The sequence below is a fragment of the Microtus pennsylvanicus genome, chromosome X, assembly GCF_037038515.1.
Source record: "Microtus pennsylvanicus isolate mMicPen1 chromosome X, mMicPen1.hap1, whole genome shotgun sequence".
NCBI lineage: Eukaryota > Metazoa > Chordata > Mammalia > Rodentia > Cricetidae > Microtus > Microtus pennsylvanicus.
The window spans coordinates 113,238,769-113,265,967 of record NC_134601.1 but is presented as its reverse complement, the minus strand read 5'-3'; the positions used below and the strand labels follow the sequence as shown (position 1 = coordinate 113,265,967).

General features: G+C 44.8%; 1 long non-coding RNA gene across 1 annotated transcript; it reads left to right on the top strand.

Moving 5' to 3' along the window:
• The first annotated feature begins 19,650 nt into the window (after nt 1-19,650).
• Nucleotides 19,651-23,510, top strand: LOC142841823 (uncharacterized). Its single transcript, XR_012909101.1, has 3 exons — nt 19,651-19,776; nt 22,259-22,439; nt 23,438-23,510. It is a non-coding gene; the product is annotated as an uncharacterized LOC142841823 (long non-coding RNA).
• The last annotated feature ends 3,689 nt before the right edge of the window (nt 23,511-27,199 follow it).

The following is a 27,199-nucleotide window of genomic DNA, read 5'->3' as shown; positions in this document are numbered from 1 at the left end:
AGAAGAAGTAGATTCTAATACTGGTAAAGGAGTGGACTTTCTAACAAAGTGAGAACAAGCAGGCGGCACAAAAACTTCCTTCTTCCATGTCCTTGTATAGCAGAAGCTGTGGGCCAGGTTACATCTGGATTAAAGGTGTCTTCCCTTGTCAAGATCTGGAATAAAAGGCATGTCTTTTTCTAGCTCAAAAGATGTGGATTAGGGGCTGGAGAGATGGCTCAGATGGCTCAGCTATTCAGAGCACTGGCTGCTTTTCCAGAGGACCTGGGTTCAGTTCCCAGCACCCATATGGCAGCTTACAAACTGTCTAACTCAAGTCCCTGGGGATATGACACCCTTACACAGACACATGCAGGCAAAACACTAGTGCACATAAAATAAATAAATAATTTTTTAAAAGGATCCAGATTAGATTTAGTCAAGTTGACAACCAAGAATAGCCATTACAGTAACCAATCACTTTCTTTTGTTTTGTTTTATTGTTATGTTTTTCAAGACAGGGTTTCTTGTGTAACAGTCCTGGCTTTCCTGGAATTCGCTTTATAGACCAGGCTGGCCTCAAACTCTCAGAGATTTTGCCTGCCTCTGCCTCCCAAGTGCTGGGATTAAAGGTATGTGCCACCACTGTCCGGCACTAATCACTTTCTTGGATCTGAGGCCTGCTCTGAGGGAGGAACGCATGCCAGGCACTGGAAACCTAGCCTATAACTGAGGAGCTCACAGGCTCTAGGAAAGAATCTGATGCTGATGTTTTAATAAATGGAATTGTAAGTATTTATATTTGTGCTCATAGACTCATGCTGCCCTCAGCCCTGGTCAGAGAAGTCTCTCTTTGCAGTAGGAAATGGCTAAAGCAGAGAAAAGTCAAAGTGCTATCTTGAAAAATCAAAAACCCAATAAATGACTGTTGAGTGCCGAGCCCCCAAATAGGTCATCTATATTGCTCCCACCAAGGCCCAGGGAACACCTTAGAAGGGAGAAGGGAAAGACTGCACGCGTTGGAGGCTATGGAACAGTTCTTTGAAATGCTGTCGTCTAGGTACGGTATGACTATTGCAATTATGAACACAGCTGTGGTGACCACTTGCCCCAGACCTGAGCACAGAAAGACATGAAAGTGTTTGCCTCAAAAGTGTGAGGCCTGGAGTTCAGATCCCCAGAAGTCATGTAAATGGCAGTTGGGTGTAGTAGCTCACCTGTAAGCCCAGCCTCAGAGACAGGAGATTCCCCAGTATAATCTAGCTAACAAGAGTAGCTGTATCAGCAAGCTCTGCAGTGAAATGAGATACCTCCTTCAGCACATACAGTGGAAGAGAAACAGCGGGTGATTCCGAACATCTCCCGGGGCCTACACATGCAAGCACACCCATATGCATGCAAACATGTATGCACAGATGTACACATACATCAAAATGGAAAAAGGAAAAAAGAATAAACATGGCCGGGCGGCGGTGGCGCACGCCTGTAATCCCAGCACTTGGGAGGCAGAGACAGGCGGATCTCTGTGAGTTCGAGACCAGCCTGGTCTACAGAGCTAGTTCCAGGACAGGCTCCAAAGCTACAGAGAAACCCTGACTCAAAAAAACAAAAAAAAAAAAGAATAAACATGCAGATTTGCGCTGGCAATGTACTTCAGTGCTACAGTGTTTGCTCAACATGCCTGTGACCGTGGGTTGCATTTTCAGCACTACAAGAAAATAGAAAAGCAAGTGGGTACAATAAGAAGTCCATTGGGGGAAAAAGGAGCCAGGTGGTGCAGCACACATCTTTAATCCCAGCACTAAGGAGGCAGAAGCAGGCAAATGTCTGTGAATTCAAGGCCAGCCTGGTCTATAGAGTGAGTTCCAGGACAGCCAGAGACACACAGTGAAACCCTGCCTTGCTTTAAAAAAGAAAGAGAGAGAGAGAGAGAGAGAGAGAGAGAGAGAGAGAGAGAGAAGAGAAAAAGAAAAAGGAAGTGTTAAGACTGTCTACATGGTGTTCCTGCCCAATGCCGTGGTGGACTCAAAGGAACAAAGAGACCCACACACAGTCCCTGGGGTAAAGAAAACAACTGCCTGCCCAGTACCTTCCAATGCAGGGCAGACAGGCACGATTATGGTGAGTTAATGATGGTGTGGTATGTTGTGTGATATTTTGTGTTCTGACAAATAAAGCTTGCCTGGAGATCCGAGAGCGGAGCTAGCCACTAGTTACCATAGAGGTCAGGCAGTCGTGGCACACACCTTTACTCCCAGCACTTGGGAGAAGGAAACAGGAAGATCAGGAGTTCAAGGTTACCCTTGGCTTGAGATTGAAACAACTGAAAAGAGACAAAGCGGGTGGTGGAGGCTCACACCTTTAATCCCACCACTTGGGAGGATCATGCCTTTGATCCCGGCACAATCGGGAGGGGAAGACAGGAATATAAGGTACACGGAGACAGAATCTCAGTGTCCCATTCGGGATTCGTAGAGACAAGATCCTCCCCATTTAGTCTGAGGATTCATAGACAGGAGTCAGCATTCACTCTGAGATTTAGCAGAGGTGGAAGGTCTCTAGTGGCCGACTGCTGTGCTTCTCTGATCTTTCAGCTTTCACGCTGCTATCTGATCCCAGGTTTTTATTGTTAAGACTAATTAGAATTGTGCTTCAGTGGAATGGGAGAGCATAATGTTCCTTTCCCGTGGACAGAGGCATATCTAAAGAGGTGAAAGAGGTAAGGAGCAGGCTGAGGTGGGTTGCCATGGTGACATCTGGGCTTGGGCTGCTGGTTCTGATGCAGCCACGTGTTGATGTTCATGGCTACTAAAGGCTAACAAGATAGGGCTGTACAGAGTTGGCCCCACCCCTCACTGGCTACAACACTAGAGAGACCTGGTCTTGCCCTCAGCAGCTGAAGCACTCAGGAGAGAGGGTGCTACACCTCTCCTGGGCAGCACAATAGAACTGACCCCGTTCACAGGGACAAGGGTGAACTGGCCCTAAGGGTGGGAAAAGGGGAGAGAGGGTTGCACCGCTGTAGTCTGCCATGTGGTGGCATGGGCGGGAGAAAGATGCCCTCATCCCTCAACACCTGGAGCAGGTGGGGGACCTGAGCCAATCCCTCACTAGCTGCAGCATGTGGGAAAATGGGCCCTGCTCCTTGCCTAGGCAGTACAGTGGAGTTAACCCTGTAGTCAGGGGTTAGGGTGAGCCATTCCCGAGAGCATGGGAAGGGCATAGTTGCTACCACCTCCCTCATGTGGTGGTTGGGGTGAGGGAAAGATGCCCTTCCCCATTGCCCCTCTTTCTTCCAGCTGGCAAGGTAGCTAACCCTCCCCTTTACCAGCTGCAACAAGCAGGAAAGCAGGCCCTGCACCCCCTCCAGGCAGCACAATGGAACTTACCCTATTGCCCGGGGTTGGGGGCAGCTGAGCTGTATGCCTGAGGCAGGTGGGAGATCTGGCCCTGAGGTCATCAGGCCAGGAGACCTGCTCTGGCCCCTCACTAGCTGCAGCACTCGGGAGAGCAGGCCCTGCATTTTGCCCATTACCTGACACAGTAGAGCTGACCCTGTTGGCAGAGGAGTGAGTGAGCTGGCCACACCCCCTCATTGGTCATGTGGTGGTGAGAGTGAGGGAAAGATGCCCTCTCCCCTTACCCTGCCACCTGTGGTGGGCAAAGGAGCTGACCCTCCCCCATACTAGCACTTGGGAAAGTGGACCCTGTACCTTGCCTGGGTAGCACAGTAGAGCTGACCTTATTGATGGGAGTACAGGTGAACTACTCTGAAAATGCAAGCATGGGAGATCTGGCCCTGCCCCTCATCTGCCCTATGGTGGTGTGGGCAGGGGAAAGATGCCCTTCTCATCCCACCCCCATCCCTCACCACCTATAGCAGATGGAAGAGCTGTCCTGAGGTCATAAAAGGGGAAGAGCTGTCCCTTGCCCATCACCAGCTGCAGAACTCAGAATGGCCCTTACACCTCACCTGGGCAACATAGGAAAGCTGGCCCTGAGGATGTAAGTGTGAGAGAACTGACCCTGAGGGCATGAAAGCAGGAGAACTGGCCCCTCCCCTTGCTCAAAGCTGCCAGGGTTCAACTAACCAGGGCAATGCCCTGAAACTACCCAGACTTAGAACCAGAGCTATGAGTTCACCTGCCCCAATATCCACCCCATCTATATGCCATACTGGAGCACATGAAGGGGCTGGTGCTGCAGAGCCAAAACTGTAGTGTAGTGGAATTTCATTTGTATTTTAATAAATAAAGCTTGCCTGAAGATCAAAGAGTAATACAGCCCCACTGGTCAGCCTTACAGACCTGTCAGTGGTAATACATACCTTTAATCCCAGTAGCCACACTTGTTGCCATAGAAACTGGGCAAAGCATGCCTTTAATTCCAGTGGTGTAACCCTTTAATCTCAGCCCTGGAGAGGATTATAAAACAGTAGGAAACAGCTTTCAGACACAGTCTCATTCTGAGATTCTTAAAGGCAGGATTGTCATCAGACTGAAGTAGAGGTAAGAGCCAGTGGCTGGCTGTTTTGCTTTTCTGACCTTCCGAGTTTTTATTAATCATCACTACAGGATTTTCCTGACACAGGGCAACAGCAGGTTATCCAAGAGGAGTCACACTGAGGGCCCAAAACCGATAGTGTAGCAGAAACCAGATGCACCAAACCTGGCCAATGTCTCAATGACTCTCTGCAGTGAACACTTGCAAGATAAAAAGGTTTACTGTGTGACTCACTATGTCACACTACAGCTTCCATGATGAGATTTTTTCCTTTTTTCTCTTTTTATTTTATTTTATTTTTTTTGGGGGGGGGGAGTGTTGCAAGGTCAAAGGACAGATATGAAAGGACAGGAAATGAATGGGAATGCATTATATGAAAGACACAAAAAATAAATTTAAAAAGTTTAATAAAAAACAGACTTAATGGTTTGGAAGGCTAATGAATTTTTCAAAATGTTTTAAAAAGCAAAAAAAAAGACTGTCTACACATATGTGGTGGTTTGAATCTGTGGTGTAGTTATTAGTAATAATACATATGCAAGTCACAATGAATTAGCAAGTGGGGCAGAAAAATGCAAAATATACAATTTGGAGGGGAAAAAAGAAGAGTAGAAATGGTCTAGAAAAGCAGTGCTGCAAATAGGGCTGTAACTGTTAAGGGTATTAACTAACACAGGTAATTAGGGGCCTCCTGCAGTGAAACAAAGGATGCCTGTGTAAAAGGATTGTTGTGGAGGCCCAAAAACGTGAGCCTATTTCCGTGCATTGTCCAAAGGTCAGAGAGTTGGAACTTACCTCTACTCCTTCAAGGGTATTGTGTTTCTACCTCAAACAAAGGTCCCACCTAGATTCAGGTCAGGGAGTTCAGCTCTCTCAAGGTTGTTGTCAACAGGTGTGGCTAATACCCAGACCTTGTACTCCAGTAAATAGAGGTGTAGATGTTTCTACCTCAAACAAAAGTCTAAGGATCTAACTAAGTTCCAGTTCAGTTCCCTTAAAGAGATAACTTTGGATTCCACCCCAGGAGTGGTTTGCCTACAGAATGTTTTGGTCTAGGGTGTGAGCTTGACTTGTTTTGTTCTAGCAACAGAATGTTTAACTCTGTTTTTTTGTTTTGTTTTTGAGACAGGGTTTCACTGTAGCTCTAGAGCCTGTCCTGGCACTAGCTCTTGTAGACCAGGCTGGCCTCTAACTCACAGAGATCCACCTGCCTCTGCCTCCCGAGTGCTGGGATTAAAGGCGTGCGCCACCACCGCCCGGCTAACTCTGAACGTAGCACAACCTTCACCTGGTCTTCACCTGGATTCCTTGTTTCAAGTTAATGCAGTTTTTTTTTATATATTACTCCTACCTTTTGGGGTCAAGGTCTTTTGAGCAATTGGAAATTAAATGTGGGCGATTTTTGTATTCACTGGAATGCCCTCCCGGTACTATTGTATGTTTTTCTATTCTATTATTTTCGCACGCATCTTCATATTCTTTACTAATATTTCTAAATTCCCATGCCCCTACCCTGGCAAGTGGTATTTTTGTTGAGGCTAGTCCCCGACAGATCATGGAGTCTTCCTTTGTGGTTGCAGAGATCCACTGTGTTGTTCTTTTTTAAAAATGCTCCAAGATCCCCGCAGCAGTAGGCAGCAGAAATGCTGTAGGTCCCAAATGGTGGTAGCAGGCCATGTGGTGGCAGGCACGGGCCCTGGGAGCAGCCAGTCCCAGGCAGAAATGGCTGCTGGTCCCAGAGCGGCAGCCCAAGAGGTGGTGGTGGCGGGCCATGTGGCAGCAGACAGTGGGCCCCAGGCAGAGATGGCTGCTGGTCCCTGAGCAATGGCTGGTTCCAGGCAAGGAGACACATGGCGGGTGGGCAGAAGACAGAAACATGGATAGACAAGACATGCAGGGTGAGGTTGAATGTTTATTCAGGGGGTTATGGAGGAGGAAGGGTGAAGGGGGGGACAGAGAGAGAGAGAGAGGGGGAGGGAGAGAGAGAGAGAGAGAGGAGAGGAGAAAGAGACAGAGAAGGGGGAAGCAGAGAAGTGGGGAGAGAGGCAGAAGCGAAGCTGCCTCTCCGAGAGGAAGATGGAAAAGAGAGCAAGCTCAGGCCGGAAGCTGAAGATCAGCCTGCCTCAGTGGATGGGGGGGGGAGTGGGTGTGGCTTGTCTCTTAAAGGGACCAAAACCATAACATTCCCAGGTCTTCCTTATAATAAAAAGCACGCACGTCAAGGAAGCAGAAAAGGAAGGGCCCAAGATGGTGGCGGGCAGGTCAGAGGTAATGGGAGTGGGCGTGGCTTGTCCCTTAAAGCGACAGGAAAGCACAACATTCCCAGGTCTTCCTTATAATAAAAAGCAGGAGACCAGGCACCACAGCCCAAAGGAACTGGGGCGGCGAACTCTCAAGACTGCTTCTGGCTGATTGTGGGCGTCATCTTTGGGGGGGCGCGAGAGAAGGCTGGGTGCTGGTCACATCCCGGCTAGCTGGTCTCTTTGCTTCTGACCGATGTCTGTGGCATGGGAATGTCTGGTGTCCCTAAGGTATTGGCAGAACAAAGAACAAAGTTAAATTAAGGGGAAAAAAAATTTTAGGACCAGGGAATTGAGGGGGATGTATCTGACCTATTTAAGGTGGATTCTTTAATTCAGCTCCCTGGAACTCACGAGAACTCCTTGGCTTTGTGAAAACAGAAGTTTTAGACATATAATGACTGTAGCATAAGAGAAAAATTTGGTTTGAAATTTGTTTGGTGAGGTTACCTTGCAAAACCTCTCACCAGTTTAAAATATATGTATTATTATGTATAGAAAGAGTGAACAGGAATTGGGCAATGTGGACGACTCTGATGGGCCCTATCAGAGACATGCCATTGCTCAAAACACATTTAACAGAGTTAGCATGAGGAGTTTAGTGAAAACCAAGTGAAGAGGCAGGGTAAAACCAGGAGAGTGTGGTCACGTGATCTGGCCCTCAGCCAAGATGGCGACCACCACATGTAGTCTGCTCTGCTGGAGAGCCTGCCATGCCATAACAAAAGCCACAGAGGGGAGGGACAAAAGGCTGGAACCAAAAAAAACGGCCATTTAAAATTTTTTTAAGGTAGTTGGGGCCATTTTGGATAGAGACTGATAAGTGTGAGGCATTTAAAGCATGAGGCCAGAGTGATAGGTCTGGATGGATTGGCTCCCATGGTCAAGGCCGTGAAAACACCCGCAAAAACCGTGGCACCTCAAGCCTACATCGAGAACGGCTCCCTGTTAAGGCAAGATGCAGATGGCAGGAACACCCAGGCCCTGTGAACAGGCGTCCGAGCTCACGGGGGGGGGGGGGGGGGGGGGGGGGGGTGCTATAACCAGGCTGAATCGACTCGAGCCTCCGACAGGAGAGGGATTCCAGGGCAGGAGGGATTCAGCCAAGGTCAGGCCGCACCGTAGCGGTGTGCTGCACTGTAGCAGCAGTTACGACGAAAAGAAGGAAGAAAAGGAATGAAAAAAGAAAAAGAGGGAGAACTGGAGACCCCGGGCCTCCAGGCGCAGGTGAGCTGAGGGGCTGGCTAAGGCCAGCTGTCTCAGGCACAGGCTTAGCACAGGAGACAAGCCGAATTGAATGCCAGCGAAGGGAACAACCGAGGCCCTAAAAGCCCGCGGGAGGTCCCCCATCCCTAAAAACCGTGAAGGGTTGCCAGGAGCTCAACAGTCAATCCCTTGGGTTAAAAGAGATGGTTAAGTTAGCCGAGATGGGGACACTCACGATTAGTTGATTTGTTGTTTGGAGGAGCTGTGTCCAGGCAGATGGAACACGTGGGTCATTGTAGAGAAGGTCCTCGAGTCCTGATTCTGCCCCAGGAGGGAGCTCAGAGTCCCAGACGGCGCCTACAGCCGGAACTCTGGCCCCAGGTGAAAGTCTGGGGCGGGCGAATCATCCGAGTCACACGGCACCAAAATTTTGTTCTTTTTTTAAAAATGCTCCAAGATCCCCTTGGCAGTAGGCAGCAGAAATGGCTGCCGGTCCCAGAGCGGTGGCCCGAGTGGCGGCGGCGGGCCATGTGGCGGCAGACAGCGGGCCCTGGGAGCAGCCAGTCCCAGGCAGAGACAGCTGCTGGTCCCAGAGCAGTGGTGGTGGGCCATGTGGCAGCAGGCAGTGGGCCCCAGGCAGAGATGGCTGCTGGTCCCCTAGCAATGGCTGGTCCCAGGCAGGGAGACACATGGCGGGCGGCAGAAGACAGAAACATGGATAGACATGACAGGCAGGGTGAGGTTGAATGTTTATTCAGGGGGGTATGGAAGGAGGAAGGGTAAAGGGGGGGACAGAGAGAGGGGGGGGGAGAGAGAGAGAGAGAGAGAGAGAGAGAGAGAAGAGGAGAAAGAGACAGAGAAGGGGGGAAGCAGAAAAGTGGGGAGGCAGAAGCGAAGCTGCCTCTCCGAGAGGAAGATGGAAAAGAGAGCGAGCTCAGGTCGGAAGCTGAAGATCAGCCTGCCTCAGTGGATGGGGAGGGGAATGGGTGTGGCTTGTCTCTTAAAGGGACCAAAACCATAACACACTGAGACCAGGCAGCAAGTGGCATGGGCATCCCTGCATGAAGGCCCTGAGAGGGCAGATGCCACGAGAAGCCATTGTATGAAGCTGTGAAAGTGGAGCCTGGTTTGCAATGGAGACACCAAGATAGAGATGCCAGAACTGTGATGCATTTAGGGAGTGCAAGCAGTTCTGGAGAAAATTATATGTTAGAAGCTATAAGGGCAGAGCCATCATCTAAGTGCTTCAAAACTAAAATCCCAGATACTACACATGAAGGTACAGGACTTGGTATTTGCACTGCTGTTTTAGTTTTGCTTTGATCCAGTATTTTCTCATTATGCCGCCATTCATCCTTTTTGGAATGTTATTGTATATTTTGTGTCATAGTATATTGGAAGTAAGTAATTCCTTCTTTCCTTTTCTTTTCTTTCTTTCTTTCTTTTTTTTTTTTGGTTTTACAGGGTATTACACTTAAGAGATTATCTTGAGTCTCAGAAGAGAATTTGGGTTTTTGGAAAATATTGAGATTGTAAAGGATTATGGGGGTTTTTAAGGTTGGATTAAATGCAATGTGCATTATGATACGATCATAACCCTGTGGAAGCCAGGGAGGAGAATGTGATAGATTGAATGGAAATGTCTCCCATTGGCTCAGTTATTTGAACATTTTGTTACAAGTTGTTGTTAGTGTTTGGAGAAGGTTACAGGAAGGTACAGTCTTTCTGGAGGAAAGCATCACTGTGTTGGGTGTTGTAGTATATTTGTATGCTGTGTGAACATGTATTGCTGTACTTGGTGTAATAAAAGCTGAATGGCCAATAGCTGGGCAGGAGGCGGGACTTCAAGGCAGAGAGAGAAATCTGGGAAGAAGAAGGAGTTGTCAGTCAGACACAGAGGAACATGCAGAAGGAGAGATAAAAGCCACAAGTCACATGGCAGCATGTAGATTGATAGAAACAGGTTAATTCAAGTTGTAAGAGCTAGTTAGAAACAAAGCTAAGCTAAGGCCGAGCTTTCATAATTAAGAAGTCTCTGTGTCATTGTTTGAGAACTGGCTTGCAGGACAGAGAAAGACTCGTTACAGGTGGTCTTGCAGAATTCATATCCTGGTCCCATTTCCAGTTCACTCCTCTGCTTTTTTTTTGGTTGAAGATGTGACCTCTCAGCTTCCTGCTCCTGTTGCTATGCCTGCAACTTACTGCCATGTCTTCCTACCATGACTGATTTTTATCCCATTAGAACCGTAAACTGAAATAAACTTCCTTAAATTGCTTTTGGTTTTGGTGTTTTTATCACAGAAAGGGAAAAGTAATTAATATAATATGTACATGTAAGTTTGAAAGGATTTTTTTTCCTCCAAAGTGACTATCTTTAAGTAGTGGAATCATAGGAAGATTTTAGATTAATTTTGATTTTGCTTATTTATATTTTTAAATATTTCTTTTTTTTTTTTTTTTGGTTTTTCGAGACAGGGTTTCTCTGTAGCTTTGGAGCCTGTCCTGGAACTCCCTTAGTAGACCAGGCTGGTCTCGAACTCACAGAGATCCGCCTGCCTCTGCCTCCCGAGTGCTGGGATTAAAGGCGTGCGCCACCACCGCCCGGCTTTTAAATATTTCTTAAGGAAAGATGTGAGGCATTTGACTTAAAACAGACAATACTTGAAAATGTTTACAATGCCTTCCATGTATCTAATTTTCTTACATTTTGTTTTCTTCATGTTCCTAGTTGTAGTTACTTCTTTTCCTTAAAAAGCAAATGAACTAGTAAGACAGTAGTTCTCAACCTTCCTAACACTGCACCCCTTCAATACACTTTCTCATGTTGTGGTGACCCCCAACCATAAAATTATTTTCGTTGATACTTCATAACTAATTTGGTTGCTGTTATGAATAATAATGTAAATATCTTAGATTTAGGATATCTGATATGCAACTCCCATGAAAAGACTGTTTGAACCCCCACCAAGGGGGTCAAGACCCACAGGTCGAGAGCCATTGGATTAAGAGAAAGCACCATTCCGCTGGGTATGTTGGTACATGCGTTTAATTCCAGCACTGGAGAAACAGAGGCAGGCCAGGCTGAGCTCTTGTGAGTTTCAGGACGGCCTGGTCTTTGTAGTGAGTGTCAGGTTTTATCCAAGGTTATATAGTAAGACCCAGCTTTCAGAGATAGAGAGGCAGACAGACAGACAGACAGACAGATAGACAGAGGGGGATTCTTGTTGTGTCAGTCACTTTACTTCTTTAAAACACCTGTCCTAGATATGATAGTCCAAACCGAAAGAACTAAGATGGATTCCCCACTCATACTGTATGTCTGTTATAGTTTATCTGGGAGTCCTGCCCACCTTAGTGATTCCTGAGTCTGTAGCTCAACCTCTATGTCAGATTTTCGCAGCTGCTGCACTAGAAAGAAAATGAACTCAGGAAAGATAATGTATCACCAATTAAATGCTTCCAACTAAAGTTTAAACTTATGCTAGATACAGTGGCCACAATTAGGTACAGCGCCAACATAAGGGAGCCAGGAAGCGAAAAGAACAGGCTGTATCTGTTGAATGACATTCAGAACACAGTAAACAAATATTAGAAGAACTATAAAGAGATTCCTGGCTCTTGCTACTCCAGTCTGTGGCCAGCTTTAACTGGGTAGATGCAAGAATTGTAGAAAGCACATGGATGTGTCCAATGGAGATCAGAAGTCACAAACACACTAGGACTTGGACTTTTGTGAAATCAGAAGCCAACAGTGCCTTTACAGAGGCAGAACGAGGATGGGGAGCATATATCACACACAGTGAACTGTATTTTCAATTCCTTCAGGACACACTCTCAGCTGTCTGAAGAAAATACAACTTGCTTTTTCCTTTCCTTATTTTCTGATGTCCTCATATGCTTCTGCCCTCTGTGTTGAAGGAGGGATGGAGTGGATAAGATGGAGTCCAATTTATTAACCTCAATTGGATCCTTGATTTAAAACGTCTATGTAGGTAAATAGTCTAATTGAATGGCTTAGTTAAACGTTCAGCCCTGGAATAGTTCTATTCCTTCCTCTGCACCTGTCCAAGATGGCATCAGGTAGGTCATGAAGATGGCTTCTATGACCTGGTAGAAAACTGCAGATGATAATCTCCTTCCCCCTCCCCAAAAAGAAGGATCTAGATCTCCATCCTCCAGTCCTATGCCTTCTCAGCAATGCAGCTGTCATATTTCTTGCCTGGAGCAGGGAGGTTTCAACCCAGAGCAGGGAGATTGGGACAGTTGGAAATTGGGACTTGTCTCCCAGACTGTGCTCTCTTTCCCTACAACTGAGTCTAGAAAGGGGTGAGAAGTGTCTTTTCTTTCCTCTTTACAGCAAGGGCTACCTCCTTTTTAGCCTACCCACAAGACATGTAGTATTGCAAAGAAAATTTTGTAATCTAGAAATGCCTTAATTTGAAAAAGGCTGGGTTTGGGGCCGGGGAGACGGCTCAGAGGTTAAGAGCACTGACTATTCTTCCAGAGGTCCTGAGTTCAATTCCAGCAACCACATGGTGGCTCACAATCATCTGTAATGAGATCTGGTGCTCTCCTCTGGTCTGTAGACACACATGCAGACAAGACACTGTATGCATAATAAATAAATAAAAATCTTTTTTTAAAAAGGCTGGGTTAAGAAAATCAGCTTTGAATTTCAAAACTAGTGAATGAACTCTGTGTTCTAGGCAGCACCTCTCTGTTCTTTATTTCCTGGGACAATAAGCTTGATGAAGCTATGAGAATGCTTCCAGAAATGGGTCTCATAATTTGGAGATCTCATGTAATGCATTGGTTAAATTCTTTTTTAATTCTTTTTTATGAATTTTTATATATGACTTTTTGCTTGCTTATATGTCTGTGTACCATATGTATGCCCGGTGTCCATGAACACCCAAAGAGGCATTGGATCCCTTGGAACTGGAGTTATAGATGGTTGTGAGCTACCACGTGGTTGTTGGGGATCAAACTTGGGTCTTCTGGGAGAGTAGCTCTTAACAGCTGAGCCATCTCTTCAGCTCACATTGGTTCAGTTCTTACAAATTAATTCCCTAGAGAAGTAAGATTAGATGAACTTAAGTCAAAGGTAAATTACTTAGGAGATCTTGTGAAACCAGTTTCCTTCCTGAAGAGAATATATCATTTTTAAAAATATGATCCCAAACCTGCATGATAGTGATTCCAGCACTTGAGAAATGGAAGCTGAAGGATCCTTGACTACACAGCAAGCTCCAATCCAGCCTGGGCTAAATAAAATCTTGTCTCAAATAACCAAAACAAAGCAAAAATCAACCAACCTACATGTACAGATACGCCTATAGATATATGACTCAATATAGAATGAACACATGTTGGAGGCGTTCTGTGTTCATGAGAGAAACAGCAGTAAAAGTAAATCTAGTTCCAAAGAGAGTTCAAAAGGAACAGAATACTGAAATAAGTTTGCTAAATGAAAGGCAAAAACTGTATAATTAAGTTGTTCCCTTTAGGGCTATCACCTCCTGCACAGATATCATTCCCATCTCTTCTGGGCCAACTCATCCAAGTTAATGTGACTGGGCCTTAGTCCAGCAACAGTTCATTTCTGCAGAGACCTGAATAATCCTTGCATGGGATCCGGAGTTAAAGGCCATTAAAAGAAGCTTCAGTCAGGATTTTTAAAAGGACAGGAAGTCATCTTTTCCCCTTGTCTCCAAGTGTCAAGTCTCTTAACATAGTCAAGCAATACATACGTATACATCTTCCCCATTTTCAGATACACAAACCCAGTGGGGTAAGCACTATTGGAATAAGGAGCCCCAAAGCCACTCCTTAGTTGAAGGAGTGTTTGCCTAACATGCGGGAGGCCCTGCGTTGATCTCCCAGAACTGCAAATAAACAAAGAAATACCCTAATGCTGCCTTAGAAACGCAAGTGAATTGTTATCTGTAAAAATCTAAAGTTGTGACTTTGCTCTGAACCTACAGATGTTAAGGATATTTATGGTACAATTTCTTTAGAATTATTAAATAAAGCAACTTGGGCTAACAGTTCCATTACCAAAGCAGGTTCATCTGGTTAAACGAAATCGCAAAGCACGTGGTTGTTATTTTTCCATGGTGATACAGGTTATCATAGCCCATGAAACGAATGCTAGCCTATTAGATTACTGAAATGGCAAACGTAAATGCGCTGACAGCACATATTCAGTTGGCTAAGCTCCCAACAGTAGTTCTCAAAATTGATGTAATTTTTTTTCTTTTAAATCTCTTAACAGCTCATTGTAAGGCTGTTCTCTGTACTCGGATTTTTTCCAAGTCTCTCCTCTTGGGTAGAGAGAAATCAAAGCAAATAAACGCTATAATAGAACAAAGCCTGCTCTGAAGCAAGATGCCCATGGAATTCCATTCTCTCCGTACAAAGCAGGATCATCTGATTAAAAAGCTCAAATGCTCAGAAACTTTCTGTCAAAGACATAGTGTGTAACTCGAGCGCACTTCCAGATCAAGGGTATTCAGCTAAGGAAACACAAGAGCACATGCAAAGGTTTTCTTTTAAAAAAGATATCTCTTTTTAAAAGTTGGGGGGACTCTAAAACACGGTGTGATGGTGTGACCATGAGAAAACTTTTCCTCTCCCTCTCTCTTTCTCTCTCTTCTTTCTTTCCCACAAGAAGGCACAAAGAAACATCTCGGGAGCATAACAACTCAAGAAGCATGGCCAAAGCTCAGAAACGCAAGTACCTGTGTCACAGCAAGCCAAGAACACTCATTCTGCTGGCTAATCCAAAGAGCTAATTAATCATGCTCCTGACGGTGCGGAATGCAGATTCGCCTGCTCTTTGCAGAGACTTTCACAGGCAGTCCAAAAGCTTTCTGAAATATTTGGATCGGAGGTAGCTTGAGGAATCGCAAGTCAGTGATTCTGAGAGCTGCAGATTTCTTTAGCCTGCACAACCTCAATTTTTTTTTTAAATCGAGACAGGGTTTCTCTGTGTATCTCTGGCTGTCCTGGAACTCACTCTGTAGACCAGGCTGGCTTTGATCTCACAGAGATCCATCTGCCTCTGCCTCCCAAGTGCTGGGATTAAAGGCGTGCGCCACCACCACTCGACCAAAATATTTTTCAAGGCTATTAACAACTTATTTTTTTAAAAAATAATAATATTGGGAGAAATATCATTTCTTGTTGCTATAAGATATGGGTTCACGGAATCAATTTTTATAAAAGATTGCAGGCCTACCAGAGTCAATTTTTTGGGGCGCTAGTTCATAATTGCATTTATGAAGGATGTGAGCATCAAGGTAATTTAGGTCTCTCTCCCTTCCTACCTTCCTTTCTATCTTCCTTCCTTCCTTCCTTTCTTTTTTTGAAACAGGGTTTTTCTGTGTAGCATTGGCTGTTCTGGAACTAGCTCTGTAGAACAGACTGACCTCAAACGCTCAGATATCTGCCTCTCAAGTGCTGGGATTAAGTTTAAGAAAGAAAGTACCTTGCCTGATGGTACCTTCTTTCTTAAAGTTTCCGTCAAAGTCTGTTGAAAGTGCCTGCCATTGGCTTCTCAAAACATACATTGTGACGTAGCCACTGGCAAATTGCCTGTGCTCCAGTACATGACCGTGTTCATGTAAGCAACCCTGATTAAACTCACTGGATCATCAAAAAAGTAGAAATAAATCAATCCATAAAAGTGGAAGTGTGGGGTTACTTGGAAAGAGCGAGGAGACCAGTTTGTGTGGGGGCGGGGTGGAGACCAGATGGCATGGAGGTGAGAGCATGATTGTTATATGGCTGTAGGAAATGTGTGGGGGCGGGGTGGAGACCAGATGGCATGGAGGTGAGAGCATGATTGTTATATGGCTGTAGGAAATGTGTGGGGGCGGGGTGGAGACCAGATGGCATGGAGGTGAGAGCATGATTGTTATATGGCTGTAGGAAATGTGTGGGGGCGGGGTGGAGACCAGATGGTATGGAGGTGAGAGCATGATTGTTATATGGCTGTAGGAAATGTGTGGGGGCGGGGTGGAGACCAGATGGCATGGAAGTGAGAGCATGATTGTTATATGGCTGTAGGAAATGTGTGGGGGCGGGGTGGAGACCAGATGGTATGGAGGTGAGAGCATGATTGTTATATGGCTGTAGGAAATGTGTGGGGGCGGGGTGGAGACCAGATGGCATGGAGGTGAGAGCATGATTGTTATATGGCTGTAGGAAATGTGTGGGGGCGGGGTGGAGACCAGATGGTATGGAGGTGAGAGCATGATTGTTATATGGCTGTAGGAAATGTGTGGGGGCGGGGTGGAGACCAGATGGTATGGAGGTGAGAGCATGATTGTTATATGGCTGTAGGAAATGTGTGGGGGCGGGGTGGAGACCAGATGGCATGGAGGTGAGAGCATGATTGTTATATGGCTGTAGGAAATGTGTGGGGGCGGGGTGGAGACCAGATGGCATGGAGGTGAGAGCATGATTGTTATATGGCTGTAGGAAATGTGTGGGGGCGGGGTGGAGACCAGATGGCATGGAGGTGAGAGCATGATTGTTATATGGCTGTAGGAAATGTGTGGGGGCGGGGTGGAGACCAGATGGCATGGAGGTGAGAGCATGATTGTTATATGGCTGTAGGAAATGTGTGGGGGCGGGGTGGAGACCAGATGGCATGGAAGTGAGAGCATGATTGTTATATGGCTGTAGGAAATGTGTGGGGGCGGGGTGGAGACCAGATGGTATGGAGGTGAGAGCATGATTGTTATATGGCTGTAGGAAATGTGTGGGGGCGGGGTGGAGACCAGATGGCATGGAGGTGAGAGCATGATTGTTATATGGCTGTAGGAAATGTGTGGGGGCGGGGTGGAGACCAGATGGCATGGAAGTGAGAGCATGATTGTTATATGGCTGTAGGAAATGTGTGGGGGCGGGGTGGAGACCAGATGGCATGGAAGTGAGAGCATGATTGTTATATGGCTGTAGGAAATGTGTGGGGGCGGGGTGGAGACCAGATGGTATGGAGGTGAGAGCATGATTGTTATATGGCTGTAGGAAATGTTTAAACTTTAAATTGTTTTTTTTATTTTTCGAGACAGGGTTTCTCCATAGCTTTTTTAGTTCCTGTCCTGGAACTAGCTCTTCTAGACCAGGCTGGCCTCGAACTCTCAGAGATCTGCCTGCCTCTGCCTCCCGAGTGCTGGGATTAAAGGCGTGCGCCACCACCGCCTGGCATCACAAGTTTTTAAAATGGTGTGTGTGTGTGTGTGTGTGTGTGTGTACCAAACTGCCCATGGTGGCCAGAATAGGACATTGGATCTCCTGGAGCTGTAGTTACAACAGTTGTGAGCTACCCTGTGTGAGGAAGGCAATGCAGGTCTTCTGCAAGTGCTACATTGTGGTGGTTTGAAAGAAAATGCTCCCCAAAGGGAGTGGCACTATTAGAAGGTGTGGCCTTGTTGGAATAGGTGAGCTCTTTTTGGAGGAAGTGTGTCACTGTGGAGTCAGGCTTGGAGGTCTCATATATGCTCAAGATACCACCCAGTGTCTCAGTCCTTTTCCTGTTGCCAACATACCAACATGTAGCAGCTCCTTCTCCATCCAGCACCATCTCTGCCTGCCATGGTGATAATGGACTAAACCTCTGCAACTGGAACCCGCCACTTCATTTAAATGGTTTCCTTTATAAGGGTTGCCATGGTCACGATGTCTCTTCACAGCAATAGAAATACTGAGACACGCATGCATTCTTAACCACCGAGCCAACTCTCCAGTACATACCACAGATAATTTTTATTCTTTTTCTCTGGATTCAACCCATAACACTATATAACCTAGGCATGGTGGTATTACCTGTAATCTCAACACTCAGGAACTGGAGGTAGAAAAAGCAGAAGTTCACGGCCATTCTCATCTACACAACAAGTCTGAAGCTTGCCTGGACTCCATGAGACACTGTCTCAGAAAGAAGAGCAGAGGCTAAAAAGGTAGTTTAGCATGAGGACTGAATAATCCCAGCAGGCTGTAAAACCAGCCAGACTTGGTGGTGCACACTCATCACCACGGTGCAGGGAGGTAGAGACAAGGATTCTAGGGACTTGCTGGCTGGGGAACCTAGCCTAATCAGGGAACCCAAGGGCCCGATGAGAGATCCTGTCTGAGAACAACAAACCAAACCAAACAAAAACCCCAAAGTCTGCAGCACCCAAGGAAGAAATGTCATGCAAAACACACAGAAGCCCTGCCGTAGGAATTACTGTGCCATTGTAGAAGTGCAATCCAAGGCCAGGGGGTGGTGGTACACACCTTTAATCCTAGCACTCGGGAGGCAGAGGCAGGTGGATCTCTGTGAGTTCAAGGCCAATCTGGTCTACAAATGCTAGCTCCAGGACAGGCTCCAAAGCTACAGAGAAAAAAAAAGAAGTGTAATCCAGTCAATTCTGTCTAGTCCAAGACACTGTCATGATGGCACATGAGAAGCCCTAAGCAGGTGGTTCAGCTGATCCCAGCCAGGCCACAGAGCAGCAAGACATAATAAGACAAAACAATTCATTGACTCAGCTCTGGACTTCGGGAGAAGCTGCAAGAATAGAGAATATAATATCCCAGCTATCTTGACTCACCTTTTCGTAATTTAACTGCTTTCTCTGAATTTGGACACCCCTCAAATCCACAATATATTTATTTACTTATTTACTTAAAACCTGGAACGCATTAAAGTAGTTTTATGAATTTTAAATTGCCTTTCAAAAAATAAAGGCCAGGCGGTGGTGGCGCACGCCTTTAATCCCAGCACTCGGGAGGCAGAGGCAGGCGGATCTCTGTGAGTACGAGACCAGCCTGGTCTACAGAGCTAGTTCCAGGACAGGCTCCAAAGCCACAGAGAAACCCTGTCTCAAGAAAACAAAAAAGAAAGAAAGTAGTTTTTCTAACTGGAGATCAATCTTTGCTTAGTGTTCTTTTTTTTCTCCTTGAATCTTGTTTGAATCAAGTGTCAAGTCTTTGATGTCGACTCTCCAAGGTGATTGGGATATTTGTTTGGGAATGCTTCAGCTCACTTGCATCTTTTTGTGGTCAGTTTTAAGGGCTTGCCAATGACTACTTTAAGCTAGTAAGTAATGGACAACCTTCTGGTCACATGGAGAAGTATATGATTGTCAGTTATTAGTGGTGGATGTTAGACCACTTAGATCAGGTCTTACTTACCAGATGGCTCCATTACAATTCGCAAGAAATCTGTGCAATGTCTCATCTTATTTTGCTGCTTTCAGTTTTTTTTTTGCCACATGGTCTCTCACTACATTACTCAGACTTGTCTGAAATTTTCTTAGCTCAAATGATCCTCCTGCCTCAGGCACCACACCAGAATAGTTGGAAATTATAGGTATGTGTCACAGTACCTAACTCATTTCGCTATTAATTTAGATTTATGTACTTAGTTTCATTTGTGCATGTGTTTCCCCTGCATTCGTGTCCATGTAACACTTATATACCCAGTGACCGTGGAGGTCCGAAGAGGGGATCAGCTCTCCTGGAAGTGCAGCTACTGGAGGCATCGTGTGGGTCCTGGGAATCAAACCCAGGTCTTCTGCAAGAGAAACAAGTACTCTTAACCTCTGAACCCTCTCTCCCACCGCCGATTTATTTTTCTGCTCTTTCTTTCTATTGCAATGCAAGGCCATCACAATGGAGGATCTGCTTCAAGGTGATGTCTTCTCTGTGGAAGTGCCCACCTGGATTTGATAGAAACACAGAGAAAAGGCGGTGTTTACTGATCAGAGGATGGACTTCCCAGCTCGCAGAGAAGGTGGGAATCTAAGTGCAATTTAAAAAAAAAAACTTGAGGGGGCTGGAGAGATGGCTCAGTGGTTAAGAGCATTGCCTGTTCTTCCAAAGGTCCTGAGTTCAATTCCTTGCAACCACATGGTGACTCACAACCATCTGTAATGAGGTCTGGTGCCCTCTTCTGGCCTGCAGACATACACACAGACAGAATATTGTATGCATAATAAATAAATAGATATTAGAAAAAAATTTGATTCTTGTTGACACCCATGAAAGGCCTGGCCCTTTTTGTACAAAAGCAGAGGAGGGGTGAATTGGGGGGGCATGTAGGGGAGGTGGAGAAGGAAATGGGAGAGGAGGGATTTAAAATAAACATACATTTAATAGATTAATATTAAATACTTGATTCTATTTGTAGTTCAGTGGAGTCTAGCTTTAAAATAGAATGAAACAAATTTTACATAGGTTTGCTAACCTGAGATTCTGATCTCAAACTGCAAGATTTGACCAGGGAGATGGCTCAGCAATTAAGAGCACTGGCTGCTCTTCCAGAGGTCCTGAGTTCAATTCCCAGCAACCACATTGTGTCTCACAACCATCTGTCATGAGACCTGGTGCCCTTTCTGGCCTTCAAGGACACATACAGGCAGAACACTGTATACATAATGAATGAATAAATCTTAAAAAAAATCAAATTGCACCTTTAATCCCAGCACTCGGGAGGCAGAGGCAGGCGGATCTCTGAGTTCGAGACCAGCCTGGTCTACAAGAGCTAGTTCCAGGACAGGCTCCAAAGCCACAGAAAAACCCTGTCTCAAAAAACCAAAAAAGAAAGAAAAAAGAAAAAATCTAATTGCAAGATTTAGAGGAAGAAAAAAGAGTGCAGTCTTTTTTTAAAAAAAATATTTATTTATTATGTATACAATATTCTGTCTGTGTGTATGCCTGCAGGCCAGAAGAGGGCACCAGACCCCATTACAGATGGCTGTGAGCCACCATGTGGTTGCTGGGAATTGAACTCAGGACCTTTGGAAGAGGAGGCAACACTTTTAACCTCTGAGCCATCTCTCCAGCCCCCAAAGAGTGCAGTCTTAACTTTCAGTTTTTCCTGTTGGGTTAGAATGGTGAATTCTGAAACTCTGTTTGCTAAGGACACTGCTTCTAGTTTTAGTAGAAACTGTACCAGGTTAAACATTCTAATAATTGCATAATATTTTTTAAGATTTATTTATTTATTAAGCATACAATGCTGGCAAGGAAGGCACCAGGTCTCATTACAGATGGTTGTGAGCCACCATGTGGTTGCTGGGAATTGAACTAGGGACCTCCGGAAGAACAGCTAGTGCTCTTCCCCTCTGAGCCATCTCTCCAGCCCCCAATTGCATAATATTTTGCAGAAACAAAATAACTTTAATTGAACTTCAAATTAATTTCCTACAGACCGTATGATTAGGATCCAAGATAAATATACTCAACATTTTAAAAATTGTCACTATCTGGGCAGGATAGATGGCTCAGTGGTTCAGAATACTAGCTGCTCTTCCAGAGGACTAGGGTTCAATTCCTAGCACCCACAAGATGGCAAATAAATGTCTGTAACTCTGGTCTCAGGGAAGCTGATGCCCTCTTCTGGCATCTGAGGGCACTGCATACACATAGCACACATACACAGATAAAACACTCATATACATAAAATAATAAATAAATGAATTTTGAAAATTCAAGTACTATACTTGAGCTATAAATGATTTTTTGTGGTATATGAGATTGCTGAGTTAATGTATGTTTTGACTCCAAAGAAGTTCCCTATTCACAAAGAAATGGTAACTCATAGCCTTAAAATTCTATAGCACAGATATTTTAAAGTCTTTTACATCTGCCAAAGAAGATGTTCCATTAGATATAATGGAAAATGGGTGGTGTTCCAGATTAAGTGGACAATTCTACTTTGATTGTGGGTGGTATTTTTCTGGTGACGTCGTACTACTGTGTAATACGTACTGAAAATACTTGGCTTCAGTTCCCTGCAGTAGACTCTGTGAAGAACATCATAGACATCATTGTTAAAACTGTCCAGCATATGTGCAAATAATGTGACTCATCACTGGTTTATGGAACTGTTGAAAGAAACAGACAATGGACTTAATCCTGTGTTCATTGCCAATGCTTGTTTGTTGAGCCACAAAGAGTTTTACAAGGTTTTACTGGGCTATTAACTCCAATTCAAGATTTTCTTGAAACAAAAAGAATGTACACTAAATAAATACCCAATCATCAAAGCAAATATAACAACAGGATTTATGAGCAAGATAGTCTGAAGAGCTAACGAAACATAAAGCTTATTCCTGACGTAACTAGACAGGTCTAAAAATCTATGTGAATTTCAACATTTTTTGACACTACAAATTAATACTAATAGTTTTGTACATTTTTTCCAGCAAGAATAAAATATTCTGAAAGTTTTAAATAATAACCACCATTATCGAATTGTTTGCCCTGACTAGGAAGAGAAAGGTGATAAATTTGGAATTGCTCTCCAATCGCGAAATATTCCTGTGAATACAAAATGAATGATAGTGCGCTACTCCAGATTAGTGCGCTGTTGAATCTGAACAGATATGACAGTAGCCGTGTCCATGCTCGGGAGCCACACCCCAAAGTGAAACCTCAGGACTAGCCTCACAGGTAAATTCTCTTTCTGACCTCCTCCCACCTGCCTGGCATATCCTTTATTTTTATTTGGAGCAAACCATGGAGATTTTATTTCCTTTTGCTCAAGATAGGTCACAAACGCTAGAATATCATTTCCTCAAAGCCAGTCATGAAACTTATTTTTTATCTTTAACTTCTCGTACCTTTCTTCTGAAGAGGTGGCCATAGAGAATTTTTTTGACTTTTTTTTTGGGGGGCGGGGTGATAGTCAATCATGATACCAAATTCTAAAATGGACCCTGCCTCATCCCTAGAAAAAAAGAAATGCTTTAATTAATAGACCAGAGAGAATTTGAGAAACAAGCATTGGTGGGTTTCTATCTCAATCTATTTTTAAATACATACACAGTATTTATTATTATAAGTTATTATTTAAAACTTATACCCTTTTTGTCAAACTACATTTCTGCTAATTCAAGGAAGGGATAGAACATGGGTGATACTCACCTAGCATGCATGATCCCCCCAGTACTGTATAAAACCAGGTTTATAGATGCACATACGTAACCCCAGCACTTGGGAGGTAGAGGCAGGAGGATCAAAAGTTCAAAGTCATCCTTGGCTATACGGCAAGTTTGAAGTCAGCCTGGGTTACATGATACGCTTTCTTGAAAAACCAAAGAAATTAGACAATTCAAGCTTGTCCTTTGGTTCTTCAAGCTCATCTAGGAGCCAATTCATTGGCCACATTTGTCTTGTTAACGTGTCTCTTGTTACAAGAGCTGTGACCACGAGTCTTTATAATGGACAGGAAAATGGACAGCGAGTATTCACATCTTGCTGCCTTACAAAAAGTGGATTGGACATGCTTATGCTTCCAAGTCAAATCAATCCTTTGAAAAACATCATGTTTTGTCGTGTAGAATATAAATGTTCAAAGAAAATTATTTTGGCTACTCAGTTTCGTTTCTGGAAAATTGTAGGTACATGAAATCAACTTGAGCATGTGAACCTGCCTTTTTCTTCCCCAGTGGAAACTGCACGAAGAATAACTAGAGATGAAATCCTTGCCATGGAGATGCAACATCCAAAGATGCTCTAGAGGTCATACACATGGAATTTCAGAGGCTTGGGGTGAAAAGAGAAATCTAAAAGATCTTGTTTGGTCTACAAGAGCTAGTTCCAGGACAGGCTCCAAAGCCACAGAGAAACCCTGTCTCGAAAAAAACAAAGAAAACAAAACAAAAATAAAAGATCTTGTTACTCTTTGTGCATATTAAAAGGCTAACATAGCTGGGTGGTGGTTGCACACGCCTTTAATCCGAGCACTCAGGTGGCAGAGACAGGTGGATCTAACAGAGTGAATTCCAGGAGAGCCGGCCAAGGCTACACAGAGAAACCCTGTATCGAACCCCCACCCCAAAATAAACAGCATGTTGAATAGGTTAGGTAGAATAATAGGTATTAACATTAACCTCTCTCCTCTCTCTCTCTCTCTCTCTCTCTCTCTCTCTCTCTCTCTCTCTCTATGTTTGTGTGTGTGTGTGTGTGTGTGTGCGCACACACACATGAGTGTTTAGGCACGTGCTTGCCCTGGAATGTGTGTGAGGCTAGAGGACAACTCTTGGGAGGCGAGCTTCACCTTTCTTCTTGTTTGAGCAGGGCCTGTACAGTTTCTGTCCCTTCTCTGTGCATTCCAGGCTAATTGGCCTTTGAGTTCCTGGCCAATTCTCCTTCTCTGCCTCCATCTCCGTGTAGGAGTGCTAGGATTACAGACGTAAGCCATCACATCTGGCTTTTAAGCACGGAACCATCTACTGGCCCTCTCGGTTTCTTTTTACTTCTTTTTGATCTTAGTCAAGAGACTACGACACAATTTTATTGCTTTTAAAGATTTTTTTTTACTCTTCTCTCATACATTACATCCCTACCCAAGTTTCCTCTTCCTCCACTTCAATCCCTCCCCCACACATCCTCTATCCCTGAGATTCACTTCTCCATTTCTCTTAAAAAAAAAAAAAAGAGTTGGCTGGAACCAGAGTCTGGACAGGCCAGAGTCTCAGGATAGAATCAAATATGACTGACAGAAAAAAAAAGTCAATGAAATGATTCCTAATATTATTCTGCTATACTCATAGATTGGAGCCTAGCCCAACTATCATCAGAGAGGCTTCCTCTGGCAACTGATAGAAACAGATGCAGAAGCCCATAGCTAAACATTAGCCAGAGTAGAAAAGGGGAGGAAGTATTGTAGGAGCCTGAGGGGTTGAGGAGACCATGAGAACACAGCCCATAAAATCAACTGAGCAGGGCTCAGAAGGGCTCACAGAGACTGAAGTGACAAAAATGGATCTTTCTTGGGTCTGACTTAGGTCCTCTGCGTATGTGTTATGGCTGTGTAACTTGTGTAACTTGTTCTTATGGGACCCTGGTGGTATGGAAACCTAGTGTGGAAACTCCCTGGAATCTACAAGGGTGACCCTAATGAAGACTCCTGGTAATGGTGGATACAGAGCCCAAGCCAGCCATCTTCTGTAACCAGTCAAGGCTTCTCAGAGGGGACTGGCACACCAACCCAGCTACAGAACCTTCAACCTACTCTTTGTCCTGCCTGTAAAATGTGCTGTGCTAAAGGTGGTGCAGAACTCGTGGGAGTGGTCAACTTGACGGAGCTAACTTGAGGCCCACACCTGACAGAGCCTGGATGGTTGTTGACAGAAGTTTCTGTCCCACCCATTCAGTCCTAATGAAACACACAGAGGTCTACATTAATTATAAACTGGTTGGCCTAGTAGCTCAGGCTTCTTATTAACTCTTACATCCTACATCTTAACTCATAATTCTTTTCTGTGTTAGCCAAGTGGCTTGGTACCCTTATCAGCGAGGCATTCTCATCTTGCGTCCTCTGCATCTGGGTGATGACTGCAGACTGACTCTTTCCTCTTCCCAGAACTCTCCTGTTCTTGCGTAACCTGTCTCTATTTCCTGCCTGGTCTCCCCACCTATACTTCCTGCCTGGCTACTGGCCATTCAGCATTTTATTAAAATAATACAAGTGACAGGATAAAAGGCCATTATCTGTATGCATGTTTTGTCTGCATGTATGCATGTGCAACATGTGTGTGCAGTGCCTACAGAGATCAGAAAAGAGCATCAGATACCCTGTGACTTAGAGTTTCTATTTCTGTGAAGAAACATGACCAAAGGCAACTTGGAAATAAAAAAGTTTATTTGACTTTTATTTCTGAATCACAGTTCATCATCAAAGGCAGTCAGGACAGGAACTCAAGAAAGTCAGGAACCTGGAGGCAGGAACTGATGTAGAAGCCATGGAGGGATGCTGCTTACTGTATTACTCCTCATGGCTTGCTCAGCCTGCTTTCTTATAGAACCCAGGACTGCCAGCCCAGGGATAACACCACCCACAATGGGCTGGGTCCAGCCCCATCAATCACTAAGAAAATGCCCTATAGGCTTGCCTACAGTTTGATCTTATGGAGGTATTTTCTCAATAGATTCCCTCCTCTCAGATGATTCTAGCATGTATCAAGTTAACATAAAATGTCAGCATTCTCTGGAACTGGAGTTACAGATGTCTGCGAGTCACCATGTGAGTGTTGAGAATCAAACCCTGGTCCTCTGCAAGGGGAACAAATGCTTCTAACTGCTGAGCCATCTCTCGGCCCCTTTACTTATTTTTTAATGTGTCCACTGGGAAATTTTAAATTGGTGATATGGCTCTACTGGACCACATTGCTCTGCTTCAGACAACACAGTTGTACTTACGTAACATTCCAATAAAACAGGGAGAGAACATGGAGTTATCTTTTTTACTACTTACTAAGCAATTTTATTTCTAAATGTTGGGTGGTGGTTTTTCCTTACATTATAAGCTCATTAAAGACCACATTGTGTCTGAGACTTGTAGCAACTAAGCAGGTTAGAGCCCCATGTCTTCAGAGCAATAATATTAACTGAGTGAGGAAAGGCAGCCTAAAGCCAGACCACAAAAAGTCATTAAGCCATATATAGGATTCAGCCTTTGTTCTGAAGTCAGTTGGCAGCCTTTGGGTTTTAGCGAGAGAGCTGTTGCATCATTAGATTTGTATTCTGGAACTATTGAAACAGGTAGGTGGGCCTTCAATTAAAGGGAGGCATTTGTTATTGTGCAGGATAGAAATCAAGAAGAAAGGTTTAGATTTAGATAAGTGAAAAGAAGGGACTGGGGCTATAAAATGGGTTCTTAATGAAGATTTAATGACTGTTAGAATGTGGGAAGTGAGAGGAAAGAGCCAAAGAAGAGTCTAAAGTGTCTGGTAGTGGTTGGCAACATGGGTAGTGGGGCAAACTCCCTTTTCATTTACTATTTGCAAACATGGTAATGTTTCAGCTTTGGGGTGACTGGAACTGGACTTGTAGCTCATTGTAGGGCCCTTGCCTAGTTTGTGCAAGCCCACAGCAACACACACACACACACACACACACACACACACACACACACACACGATGAATAGCGGTCTGAAGGAGCAATAACCGGCATGGCTTCATATTCTGAGGGGTCCTTCATGAGCTGCCTTCTCCCCCTATTCCCTTTGTCTCTGAGCCATCAAAGTATCAAAAAATGACTGGAGTTGAGAAAACTAAGGCACAGAGTTGGGCTGGCCTGCACGATTCTCAGAGAGGCCCAGATTCTAGAATCGGGGCAAGTATCGAGGCCATGCCTGTGGCACAATGTCCATTTAAAAGACGTGAGTAAGCTGAGGTGAACTGCCTGAGGAAGGAGGTGCTGAGTT